Below are 13,740 nucleotides of genomic sequence, written 5' to 3'. Positions count from 1 at the left end.
GGATAGATGGGTGGGTGGGTAGATGGATAGATGGGTGGGTGGGTGGATGGATGGATGGATGGATGGGTGGGTGGGTGGATGAATGGAAGGATGGGTGGATGGATGGGTGGGTGGGTGGATGGGTGGATGGACGGGTAGATGGATGGATGGATCGACAGATGGGTAGGTGGGTGGATGGATGGATGGACAGACGGACAGGCAGACGAGTGGGTAGATGGATGAATGGGTGGGTGCATGGATGGATGGATGGGTGGGTGCATGGATGAATGGATAGGTGGGTGGGTAGGTGCATAGACGGATGGATGGACGGGTGGATGGACAGGTGGATAGGTGGATGGACAGGTGGACGGGTAGATATGTGGATAGATGGATGGATGGACAGATGAGTGTGTGGGTGGGTGGGAGGATGGATGGATAGACAGATGGACGAATGGGTAGATGGATGGGTGGGTGGGTGGATGGATGGATGGATGGATGGGTAGATGGACAGGTGAGCGGATGGGCAGCTGGACGGGAGGATGGATGGATGCCATCGAGTCGACTCCGACTCATGGCGACCTTATGGACAATAGAACAAAACACTGACTGGTCATCTGTCACTCTCACAATTGCCAGCACGTTCCAGTCCATTGTTGTGGCTACTGTGCCAATCCACTTCACTAAGGGTCTCCTCAGATATGACGTCCTCCTCCAGAACTTGATCGTTCCTGATGACGTGTCCAATGCAAGCAAGTGGGAAAATGTTCTATTGTGATCCATAAGGTTTTTATTGGCTGATTGTGATCCACAAGGTTTTTATTGGCTGATTCTTGGAAGCAGGTTGCCAAGCTTTTGTTCCTACTCTGTTTTAGTCTGGAAGCTCAACTTACACGTGTCCCCCATGGGTGATCCTGCTGATATCTGAAATACTGGTGGCATAGCTTCAGCATCACAGCAACACACAAACCACTGCAGTACAACACACTGACAGACGGGTGCTGGAAACACAACAGAAGAGTGTGTGTGTGTGTTTATATATATTTACATTTCAGGTTTGTTTCCGCAGCCAACACTCACCTAACTACATATACGTTCACGCTGTTTTCCCCACACATTCTGACCGCCGCTCAGCTTCTTCTGCTGTAAAAATCACACTGCCCTCAGAGGACTCTCTACAACAAGTGAAACTTGTCCATTCCAGGGCGCAGCCTTAAACAAACAGCCAACGGCTCGGGCGAGGGTGGATCCAGGAAACAGCTCCAGGCCGCTGGGCCTTTTCCTCACCCACAGCCTCTTCCTTCTTCCTGGTTTCTGGTTCCTCCCTCCTGAGGAGGTGGACTGTGGAGAGGCGCCCCTCTCCCTCCCTGAGCCTCCTCTCCTGGAAGGGAATGTACTTTACACCCAAATCTGAAGTCTGAAAGGCAGTTAGGACTTAAATCCACACCCTAACGTTCAAACCCAGCCTCTGTGTACACACTCACTGAGTGGCACGAACAGGGAAGCACTTGACCACTAGCCAAAAGGTTGGTGGTTTGAACCCACTAAGAGGCTCCTCAGAAGACAGGCCTGGAGATCTGCCTCTGAAAAGTCACAGCCTCAGAAACCCTAAGGAGCAGTTCTACTCTGTACACATGGGGTCACCATGAGTCGGAATTGACACAACCACCACTAACACCAGCCTCCAGGTACGCAGAGCCTGATGTGAAAAAGCGGACAGCTGGAGGCCCAGCATGGCTAGTGAGCAAACTCGATGACCACACCTTCCTCCAGACAGAGACCCTTACAGGAATCCCGAGAGGAACCACAACTATTCATAACAAAGAATCAGCAAAACGGGGAATCGAAACAATTCTCAGTTGCAAACGCAGCTCAGTCGGCATAAACAGGAACCATCTGATTTGATGTGGCAATCTGTCACTTGAGCGTGCGTGTGAAAAACTCAGAGGACAGAGAAGACTTAACAGCAGCAGGGCCAAACAGTGTTTCAGAAACAAAAGTGTAAACATTTTTAAACAGTCACTCCTCGAGGTAGAAAACAGGTAAGATTTCAGTCGTGTGCTCACCCGCTAACATTTTCTAAGCCGAACAGTCTGCCCTCCATATGGGCAATGGGAAGTTAACTTATGAGCGGAAACAGCAGGCAGCTCAGAACAGACTGCTTTGCAGGAATGGGCTTGGCTATGGGTTTCTCAAACCCCGCACACTCCTCTGGCCGTACAGTTTCCTACATTTCATACCTAGCATCATTTGGCTCGACTACAAACCAAAAGGGTGGCAGTTCGAGTCCACCCTGTGCCACCATGGAAGAAAGGCCTGGCAATCTACTTCCATAAGACGACAGCCATTGAAAACCCTGTGAAGCACAGTTCTACTCTGAAACACAGGGGGTCGCCATGAGTCAGAGTCGACTCAACAGCAATGGGTTTTGGTTTTGGTTTCCCAAGCAGACCACAACCTAGGCAAGGGCAGGGCGAAGGCTAGCTGGCCGGGGACCTATGCAAAACTCCAAGTTTCTACAAAAACATGGTGTACAACCTGCAGAGAGGGCAGCACGTGGCATGTGTCCCATAAACACAGGGGCCTAACGAATCCCACAAAGAACAAACACACAATGACAACAACAAAAAAAAGCAGCTGCCAAGGCTATTTACGCACAAACACCTGGTGGGATTTGTTATCCTGGTTTGGAGAGTCAGGGGCGTGGTTTCACGGGATATCCCAGACAACTGACCTAAAACTGTTTTTAGGGTTTCTGTTCTACCTCCTAGGTGTACAGTGCCTGGTGCCTTAAAAGCTTGCAAGTGGCCATCCAACGTACAACAATTGGTCTGTATTCTCCTGAAGCGACAGAGGAAGAGGTGGGAAACCAAGGAGGAACTGGAATGCACGTCCAGTTGTCTCATGAACAACTGCCCCCTTTGCCATGAGACCAGAACTGAATGGTGCCCAGTCACCATTACAAACGTTTTGGTCAAACAGTCTATAGAAGAATCTTGATCAAAAGGGGAAAAATGTAGAACAGAATTTCAAATTCTCATGGAATCCAGACTTTCGAGAGCCAGAGGCTGGATGATCCCCCAAAACTACTGTCCTGAGATAATCTTTCAACCTTAAACCAAAACTATCCCCTGAAGTCATCTTTAAACCAAACAATTGTTTAGCTTTGTTAGTAAAGAACGTCTGCCTTAAGCACTCTGCTGTTTTAAAGGATAATCTACACGGGATCAAACTGGCAACAGTAACTTGAAAGGTTAGATGAGAAGCTTAGGGGGCAGTAAGTTTATCTTAATGCCCTCAGAATAATTTGGAAAAGGACAGCAAGAATGGTTGCACAACTTCAAGAATGTCGTCAATGTCGTTGAACTGTACAGAGAAAAACTGTTAAATTAGTGTATGTTTTGCTGTGCGTGTATTCACCAAAAAATAAAAAACAACGATACCAGTAGATTAGGACCTACTGAATAAAATAAAAACTCACAAGTTCACATTGATAGAAATAAATAAATAAGGGAGAAGGAAAAGCTCCTGCCCAGAAAAGAATTCCAATGGATAAATACAGAAAAAAGACGGAGTTAGAGAATGATCAACAGTTGCTAAAACTGGTGGGTCAACATTTGATGAGGAATGGGATATTTACATACGGCCTGAAAGGATCTTTCTAAATATTATTTTCAATTAAAAACAAAAAAATGCAACACTGCCATAGAGTTGATTCTGACTCATGGCGACCCTGTTTGATACAGCTGAACTGCTCCACAGGGTATTCTTGGCTGTAATCTCAATGGAGCCCTGGTGGCGCAGTGGTTAAGAACTCGGCTGCTAACCAAAAGGTCGGCAGTTCAAATCCGCCAGCCACTCCTTAGAACCCTATGGGGCAGTTCTACTCTGTCCTACAGGGTCGCTACGAGTCGGAAGTGACTCTACGGCACGTAACAATAGTAACAATCTTAATGGAAGCAGACTGCCAGTCCTTTTTTCCCATGGCACCACTGGTTCCGTCTGAACCCCCAACCTTTAGGTTAGTAGTCAAGTGAACTATCTGTGCTACACAGCGACCTTGCTTTTCCATGACAAGGGCAAATAGTCACACGACAGAGGAGGGAACCAGCAGACCTTAAACAAGAGATTAAAGATCACCAATATTGGGATAAACCAGCATCGTGGGACCCTGTCCCAAGGCTCTGAGAAGGACATAGCATCCCCTCAGCATTGCCCCTGCCAACAACGCACCCCCTGTCCTCATCACCAGGGCAGATGGACGGCCCAATGACTGGTCTACAGAGCGCCTGGCCTGGACTCCAGGATGACACAGGACAGAGCCCAGCGGACACACAGTGCCAGGTGTGAGGCGACTAAGAAGATGGGAGGAGCAGGTTTAACAGGTGATTCTGACGGAATTCATCCTGGAAAATAAAATTCCAACGTAGGGCCTTGGGGCCATGGACGAAGGGTGAGCATGGGCTGTGGGGTAGATAATAGTATCCTATCAGCATTGCAGACCTTCATTCTGACAAATGTACCCTGATCAGGCAAGAGAATGTCCTTGTCCCGAGGACATGCACACTGAAGTAGTTGGAGTAAACGGGCACAATATCTCCAATATATGCTTAACATGAAAACATTATGTCAATACAGACATGTGGAGAGGCCAAGAACGAGCAAGGGACCCAGGGAGTGCAAGAGAGAGATGGAGAGAGGGAGAAAGAAGAGAAAAGGAAAGAGATGGGGGAGGGAGATAAGGAGAGAGAACCATCAAGCAATGGGGCCAATGCATCTGGGTAAAGGGTAATGAAGTTCCTTGTACTGCTTTTGCAACTGCTCTCTAACTTTGAAATTATATCAAAGTTAAACGTAACTATCCCAAAACAAGACGGACGAGGAGAGGCCAGAGCGCTCAAACACTGTTGGGCAGAGTGAGAACTGCCACAGCTGCTTTGGAAGACCATCTGGTGGTGTCTACTCAACAAGGCACAAGGCTCCCCAGCATCCCTCTCCTTGATATATACCCAACAGAGACAGGCAGCAGGTGCACCCCAAGACTCCACAGGGACGTCCGATCCGCAGCACCTCTGATGGCCCTGAACGCCTATCAAGGGCCGCCTGGGTGGACTGTGGTGCTTCACCCAGTGGAGTCCACCCAATGGAGAACTCCCTCACCCCGTGGAACGAGGGAAGGCTCCACAGCTCCTCAGAGTAGCACAGACAGGCTCACAAATCAACGTGGAGCCAGAGCAGCCGGACACAGACTACGCAGGAGCCTCTGCCATCAGGAGTTGGGGGTGAGGGGTGCGGGAGGTTTCTGGGAGTTGTTAATGCCTTGTTCTGGGTCCGGGTGCTGGCTCAGTTCCCGATGAACACCGTGACCTGTGCCTTTTGTGTACACAGGAAACAGATCAATAAGACGTTAGAGACTGGTACTGCTGGTCCGATGGTTAAACGGTGCAGCTGCTGTGGAAAACAGTTTGGAGGTTCCTCAAAAGTTACACACAGAATTACCATTGCAGCAGTCGTTATCAGGCGCCCTCGAGGAGGTTCCAACTCATAGTGACCCCACGTACAACAGAAAAATACAGTGCCCGGTCCTGCGCCATCCTCACAATCATTGCTGTGTTTGAGCCCATTGTGGAAGCCACTGTGTCCATCCATCTCATTGAGGGTCTTCCTCTTTTTCACTGACCCTCTACTTTACCAAGCATGATGTCCTTCTCCAGGGACTGATCCCTCCTGATACCATGTCCAAAGTGTGTGAGACGTAGTCTCATCATCCTTGCTTCTAAGGAGCATTCTGGTTGTATTCCTTCCAAGACAGATTTGTTCGTTCTTTTAGTAGTCCGTGGTATATTCAATATTCTTCTCCAACACCACAATTCAGAGGCGTCAATTCTTCTTCGGGCTTTATTCATTGTCCAGCTTTTGCATGCATAGGAGGTGACTGAAAATATCACGGCTTGGGTCAGGCACACCTTAGTGTGACATCTTTGCTTTTTAACATTTTAAAGAAGTCTTCTGCAGCATATTTGCCCAATGCAATGCGTCATTTGATTTCCTGACTGCTGCTTCTAGGGGCGTTGATTGTGGATCCAAGTAAAATGAAATCCTTGACAACTTCAATCTTTTCTCCGTTTATCATGAAGTTGCTTATTGGTCCAGTTGTGAAGATTTTGTTTTCTTTATGTTGAGGTGTAACCCATACTGAAGGCTGCGGTCTTTGATTTTCATCAGTGAGTGCTTCAAGTCCTCTTCATTTTCAGCAAGCAAGGTTGTGTCATCTGCCTATCACAGGCTGTTAATGAAGTCTTCCTCCAGTCCTGATGCTGTGTTCTTCTTCATACAGACCAGCTTCTCGGATTATTTGCTTAGCATACAGATTGAATATGTATAATGAAAGGATACAACGCTGACACACACCTTTCCTAACTTTAAACCATGCAGTATCCCCTTGTTCTGTTTGAATGACTGCCTCTTGGTCTATGTACAGGTTCCGCATGAGCACAATTAAGTGTTCTAGAATTCCCATTCTTCGCAATGTTATCCATAATTTATTATGATCCACAGTCGAATGTCTTTGCATAGTCAATAAAACACAGGTAAACATCTTTCTGGAATTCTCAGCTTTCAGCCAGGATCCATCTGACATCAGCAATGATATCCCTCGTTCCACATCCTCTTCTGAATCCGGCTTGAATTTCTGGCAGTTACCTGTTGATGTACTGCTACAACTGCTTTTGAATTATCTTCAGCAAAATTTCATTTGTGTGTGATATTAATGATATTGTTCAATAATTTCCACATTCTGTTGGATCACCTTTCTTTGGAATGGGCACAAAAATGGATCTCCTCCAGTCAGTTGGCCAGGTAGCTGTCTTCCAAATTTCTTGACATATATGAGTGAGTGCTTCCAGTGCTGCATCCGTTTGTTGAAACATCTCAGTTGGTGTTCAGTCAGTTCCTGGAATTCCCATTAAACCCAGCAACTGCACTGCTAGGTATGCACCCGAGGAAAATTAAAACCTGTGTCCAGGTAAAAACCTGTACAAAAAGTTTTGTAGCTGCATTAATATTCAAAAGACGGAAACCACCCAGATATCCATCAGCTGGTAAGTGGATGAAAACAATGTTGTCTATCCATAGAACAGAATATTCTATGGCCATAAAAAGGGATGACGTTCTGACACATCTACAGCCTGGATGCACCTTGGAAACAACGTGCTGAGTGCAAGCAGCCAGCCACAAAGGACAAATGTTGTACGATCCCTTTATACGAAGTGTCCAGTGTTGGCAAACATATGGACACAGAAAGCAGATTAGTGCTTGTCTAGGACTGAGACTGCTATGAGTAAAAAATTGGCTCAAGGGCACCCAACAACAACAGGGCTGAGGTGGTCCCTGGGTGGTTCAAACCAAAGGTTGGCAGTTCAAACCCACCCAGCGGCACCAAAGAAGAAAGGCCTGGAAATCTGCTTCCATCAAGATTGTCATCAAGAACTCTCAGGGACAGAGTAGCAGGGGTAGGGGTCTGGGGACCATGCTTTCAGGGGACATCTAGGTCAACTGGCATAACAAAGTTTATTAAGAAAATGTTCTGCATCCTACTTTGGTGAGTGGCGTCTGGGGTCTTAAAAGTTTGCAAGCAGCCATCTAAGATGCATCAATTGGTCCCAACCACCTGGAGTAAAGGAGAATGAAGAACATCAAAGACACTAGGAAAGTAGTAGCCCAAGAGACAGAAAGGGCCACATAAACTAGAGACTTCATCAGCCTGAGACCAGAAGAACTAGATGGTGCCCGGCTACCACCAATGAGCGTCCTGACAGGGAACACAACAGAGAGTCCCTGATGGAGCAGGAGAAAGGTGGGGTGCAGAACTCAAATTCTAGTAAAAAGACCAGACTTAATAGTCTAACTGAGGAACCCCAGAAAGCATGGCCCCCAGACTCTGTCAACCCAGAACTAAAACCATGCCCAAGGTCAACTCCACAGACAAAGATTAGAGTGGATTGTGGGACATAAAATGATACTCATGAAGAGTCTGCTTCTTAGCTCAAGTAGATACGTGAGACTAAACGGGCAGCTCCTGTCCAGAGGTGAGGTGAGAAGGCAGAGAGGGTCAGGAGCTGGTTGAATGGACACGGGAAATCAGGGGTGGAAAGGAGGAGTGTGCTGTCACAGTATGGGGAGAGCAACTAGGGTCACATAACAATGTGTGTATAAATTTTTGTGTGAGAGACTAACTTGAAATGTAAACTTCATTTAAACTACAACAATAAAAACTAAAGACTACCACCAAGAAAACCCTATGAAGCTCAGTTCCGCTCTGTAACACATGGAATCCAGCCGCCGGCCACACGTTTGGTGTTTGTTTTGTTTTTTGGTCTCAGGCTAACGTAGGGGGTGGGGGGAGGCAGAGACATGGGGGTTGATAGCTGCAGGGCACGGGATTGATTTTTGAGGTAATAAAATGTTCTATAAAAAAGGTTAAAGAATGGAAAGTCCAGAAGAAGAGACTCATAGACACTTTTTAAACATACACGCTACCTACAGGCCTTACTAAGCGGGCATGGTGCTAGAATAGCCACGTGTATACAGATCAGAGTTTATCAGTGGTCTCCAGGGGCAGGTGGGAGGGAGGGGGAGGAAGACACAGTGCTTAGGGGACGCTGAGCTTCTAGTAAGGGTGATGGAGGAACTCGCGGACATTTAATGGTGACGGCTGAACAACGTGATGAATGTAACTACCGTAACTGAACGGTCTATGCGAAGATCGTAGAAATCGCAAATGTTTTGTTTCCTAGACATTTAGCACCAAAAGAAAGTAAATAAATAAAAAGGGTGCGTGCCCTCATGTAACTCCCAGAACAGGTGCAGGGGGTCCCCGGGGTCACATATTCTAGGAGGGGCCCTGGTCACTCACATAAGTCATGGCAGGGCGGTGGCCTGCGGGGACCCTGCCTGGGAAAGACACCTTTGGGTTGTGCTTACTGAAGATCAGCTGGGCTGGGGAGAGGGGAGAGGAGGTGTCCAGGTGTTCCAGGCTGAAGGCTCCCAGGGCCCAGGTGCATGAGCAGCAGAGGGAAGGGTGGGGTGCCCCAGGGGGCATCAGGCTACAGGTGGAAGTGGGGCGGGGTCAGAGCAGAGGCTTTATACGTCAGCCAGGCCAGCCCTCGGCACTGGACGCCCCACCAAGCCACAGACAGCATGCTACCCTCCCTGCTGCTCGGCCTCCTGGCCACCATGGACACCAACCCAAACACTGCCGCTGCCAGCCAGACCACTGCAGCTGACAGCCAGATCACCACCACCTCCAGCCCCACCACCGCCACCAGCCCCGTCACCGCCGCCAGCCCCATCACCACCACCAGCCCAACCACCGCCGCCAGCCCCACCACCGCCGCCAGCCCCATCACCACCACCCTAGAATGTGCTGAGAGCTCCCCTGAAGGTGCCAGGTCCTGCAGGAGGTGACTCAGCTGCTGGGGACCCACGTGGCCCATGATGACAAGGTCCCTTCCCTGGAGCTGGCTGAGTTGAAATTCACTTCGTCAGTAGGGTCCTGGCTGACCCGCACTGCGACTTGTGCAAGGCGGGGATGCACACGGTGCAGGGCTGGCTGCAGGGTGACGGCAGCAGACAGGCCACAAAGAACGCCCTGGGGCACCTGTGCTACATCATGCCTTCTTTCCTGGGGTCTCCCTGTGGCACCCTGAAGAACGAACACACCATCAACCTGGATTTTCCATTCTAGTTGTTCCGTTCCCATTAACTCAGTCTCACTACCCCAACCCCCAACCCCCTCATCTACGCCTTAGGGTGACTGTTGTCCATTTCGTGTCATACAGATAATACATAAAAGAGCGCAGCGCTCCAAGGTGACTGCCGTGGATTGAATCGTGCCCTCCAAAAATATCTGTCAACTTGGCTAGGTCAAGAGTCGTAGTATTGTATGATTGTCTACCATTCTGTCATCTGATTTGATTTCCTTATGTGTCGTAAATGCTATCGCTATAATGTAATAAGATGGATTAGCAGCAGTTCTGTTGATGAGGTTTACAAGATCAGATAGTGTCTTAAACCAATCTCTTTTAAGATACAAAAGAGACAAGCAAGGAGAGGCACGGGGACCTCACACCACCAAGAAACCAGTGTCAGGAGCAGAGTGCGTCTTTTGGACCTGAGATTCCTACACTGAGATGCTCCCAGACCAAGGGAAGACTGATAACAAGGACCTTCCTCCAGAGCCGACGGAGAGAAAGCCTTCTCCTGGAGCTGACGCCCTGAATTTGGACTTGTAGACTACTGTACTGTGAGAGAATAAACTTTGTTTGTTAAAAGCCATCCACTTCTGGTATTTCTGTTACAGCAGCACTAGATGACTAAGAGAGTGACATTATTTTTTGAGCTAACCTGCTATTTAACTAAAGGGTGACTTGAAGGGATAGTTTCGGTTCAAGGTTTAAAGAGTATCCAACGCCAATAGTCTCAGTGATTCCTCCAGTCTCAATGGGTCCAGTTAAGTCTGGATTCTTTAAGAATTTGAAGTTCTGTTCCACATTTTTCTCCCTTTCTATCAGGATTCATCTGTTGTATCCCTAATCACAACGTGAAGTAGTGGCAGCCGGGCACCATCTAGTTCTTCTGATCTCAGGGCAGAGGAAGCCGAGGTTCATGGAGACAATTAGTCCTGTAGTCAGGCTCCTTCTCTGATTCTTGGGTTTCCTTCTTTCTCTTTTGCTCCAGATAAATAGAGACCAATAGTTGTATCTTAGATGGCCACTCATAAGCTTTTACAACTCCAGATACCACTCACCAAAATAGGATGTAGAACATGAATTTTATGAACTGTGTTATGCCAGCTGACTAAACTGTCCCACGAGACTATGACTCTAAATCTTCAAACCAAGAAAACTAATCCCATGAGGTGATTTGTTATGTCTAAGAAGCATCGGTATCTATAACCCGTTTGTTTTATTATATATATGTATATATATTTTGGTTGCTGTTGTTACAAAATTGTATGTAACACAGCATTTACCAATACATCATTTTGCTTGTGTACAACTTTATCAACTTAAAGACATCAACTAGTCAAGCTGTGTGTACTTCACCCACACTTGGTGCCACCTTTCCCATCGTCACCAACTATACGTGACTACTATCTAGAGAAGATTCTCCTTCTTCATCCCTCACCCCTAGTAACCACCAATGAACATTGGTCTCTATGTATATACCTAGTCTTGTCATTTCATAAAAGTGAGAGCATACAATATTTGTTCTTTTGTGATTGGCTTATTTCGCTCAGCCTAATATCCTCCAGGTTCATCTGAGTTGCAAGATGATTCAGGGACTCATTTTTCCTTATGGCTGCGTAGTATTCCATTGTATGTATGTGCCACATTTTGCTTCTCCATTCATCCACTGATGGGCACTTGGATTCTTTCTATCTTTTTGCTATTGTAAACAGTGCTGCAATGAACACAGAGTGCATATCTCTGTTGGTGTCTCTTCTATGAGATCCCCAGGGTATATACCTAGGAGTGGAATTGCTAGGTCATAAGATAGTTCTATTTTTAATTTTTTGAAGACTCATCATACTGTTTTCCACAGTGGTTGTACCATTCTACATACATCCTTGACAACATTTGGTATCTTCTGGATTTTTCTTTTTTCTTGTTTTTAATCAGTGCCACTTTAGCAGGGTGAAATAGGATCTCACTGTAGTTTTGATTTGCGTCTCTCTAATGGCTGATGACAGCCACTATCTTTTCATGTGTTATTGGCTGCTTGAATGCCCTCTTTGGTGAAGTGTCTGCTCATGTCCTTTGCCCATTTTTTGACTGGGTCATTCCTCTGCCTGATCTTAAGTCAAGAGTGTCAGCAAAGACTTCCTTAGTCCACAGCCCTCTGAGCATCTGCTCTGTGCCAGCCTGGGCTGTGTTACCGAACATTCCCCAGAACTCAATTTGTTCTTGTCGTTAGCTGGCACTGAGTCTATTACAACGCATGGCAACCCCATGCACAATGGAACAAAAATGCTGCTCGGTCCTGTGCTGTCCCCATGATCAGTTACAGATCGGACCATTGTGAGTCACAGAGTTTCTGTTAGCTGATTTTCAGAAGTAGATTGCCAGATCTTTCTCCTAGTCCATCTTAGTCTGGAAGCTCCACTGGAACCTGTCCATCATCACAGCAACACACAAGCCTCCATGGACAGACAGGTGGAGGCCGCACATGAGGTGTATTGGCTGGGAATCGAACCTGGGTCTCCCCATGGAAACCACCACTGCTCTCACCTGTAAAATGTTTCCATTTCTGGAACAGAACCCTCTTCCCCTCAAAGGAAATCCAGACTGAAACTCTAACATTACAAGGCTCTAGGAGGAAAACTCCACGTGACTCGGTCCATGGCCTCACTCATTCTGCTCGTTAGTTACTAACATTCCACCTGCTTCCCCAAGGAGCTCAACAGCCGCTCTTAACATGTCAGAGCCATGCAGACGAGGGTGTGGAGGCAAAACCAGGGAGTAAAGCGAAGGGGGATGCCTGTTTTCTGCGGCACAGAGCTGAGGAAGGTTTTTGAGAAGCAAGAGCTCTGGAAACAATCTCCAGAAGCAGCTGCACCACGGGCAGCGCCTCCTTTGGAAAGAAGGGGAGGAGGCTCTAACAGACACCTGGAGGCCCCCTGAGACAACACAGCAGACGGGCCAGGCGCTGCCGTAACTGGCACAACACGCTTACCGTGCACCTGGGTCCCCACGCCACCAGGTGACACAGGCCTTGTTATCTGCAGGTTATAGGGAGGACAACGGAGGTGGGGCAGCGAAGGTAGACCATCCATCACAGCAGGACAGGCCCGTATCAGTGCTGTTCAGGAGGCAGGGGGCACTGAGAGGAGGAGTAAACCTGCCCAAGACCGCACAGCCTTGAAGTGGTTGCAAGGCCTCCTCTGTCCCAGAGCCACGCTCACCACTCTACACTGCTTCCACACCCCCGCTCTGAGCAACATTCCCACATTGGCCAAGAACCCAGGGATTCTGAAAACCTGCCTCCCAGGCTGTCCCAAGATTCCAGCTCTGTAGTTCTGGGCTGGGTCCTGTGACTCAGTTTAACAAGTCCACGGTGCATCCTGACAGGCAGAGCTGTGACCCCTGTGCTGAGAAGGGGACACATCAACAGCAAAGATCTGAGCAGCGTCCACTTAAGGTTGGCTGCAGTGCTGGCAGGGACTCTGACAAATTTGTCTCCTCAAGCTCCTGGGCTCCTCCCCCGAGGGGACTGCCAAGTGCCAAGTTCTGAGAAGGTGCCTCTGCCCCCTAAACCACACCCTGCCATAGGGCACTTCACTCAGGACTGAGACAACCCACGTTTAGTTGCGAGACACTGAGCGGGCCCGCCACCATCCCCATGCTGATGCCAGCCAGCACCTCACACCCTCTCGAAGGGACACCTGGTGCTGCTGAGCATCCAGCAGGGACCCTGCTGGGCACGCACAGCAGGTGGGCAGGCAGGGTCCCTCACAGATGCACTCCCACCACCCAGCCGGGACCAGCATCCACAGGAGCAGCTGTGGACAGGTTGCTGGTCTGACAGACAGTCACCAACAATCTAGTCCTATACATACCACCACAGGATACTGGGCCCTTGAAACTGTCCCAGTGCTTGATTATCTGTACAGCACAGAGCCTGGTTAGCAAGGGGCCGTGAGGGAGTGAACTACAGCGTCACGTGAGTAGACAGAGCCTGGTTAGTGAGGGGCCGTGAGGGAGT

At 48.4% G+C, this 13,740-nt stretch overlaps 1 protein-coding gene across 2 annotated transcripts in view; it reads right to left on the bottom strand.

The window, feature by feature from the left end:
- TBC1D14 (TBC1 domain family member 14) overlaps positions 1–13,740 on the bottom strand; it is a 93,151-nt gene that overhangs the window by 66,300 nt on the left and 13,111 nt on the right. The gene's annotated exons all lie outside the window — the stretch shown is intronic.

The sequence above is a fragment of the Trichechus manatus genome, unplaced genomic scaffold (assembly GCF_000243295.1).
Source record: "Trichechus manatus latirostris isolate Lorelei unplaced genomic scaffold, TriManLat1.0 scaffold00111, whole genome shotgun sequence".
NCBI classification, from domain to species: domain Eukaryota; kingdom Metazoa; phylum Chordata; class Mammalia; order Sirenia; family Trichechidae; genus Trichechus; species Trichechus manatus.
Note: the sequence above shows the minus strand (reverse complement) of the source record. Positions and strands in the feature narration are given on the sequence as shown.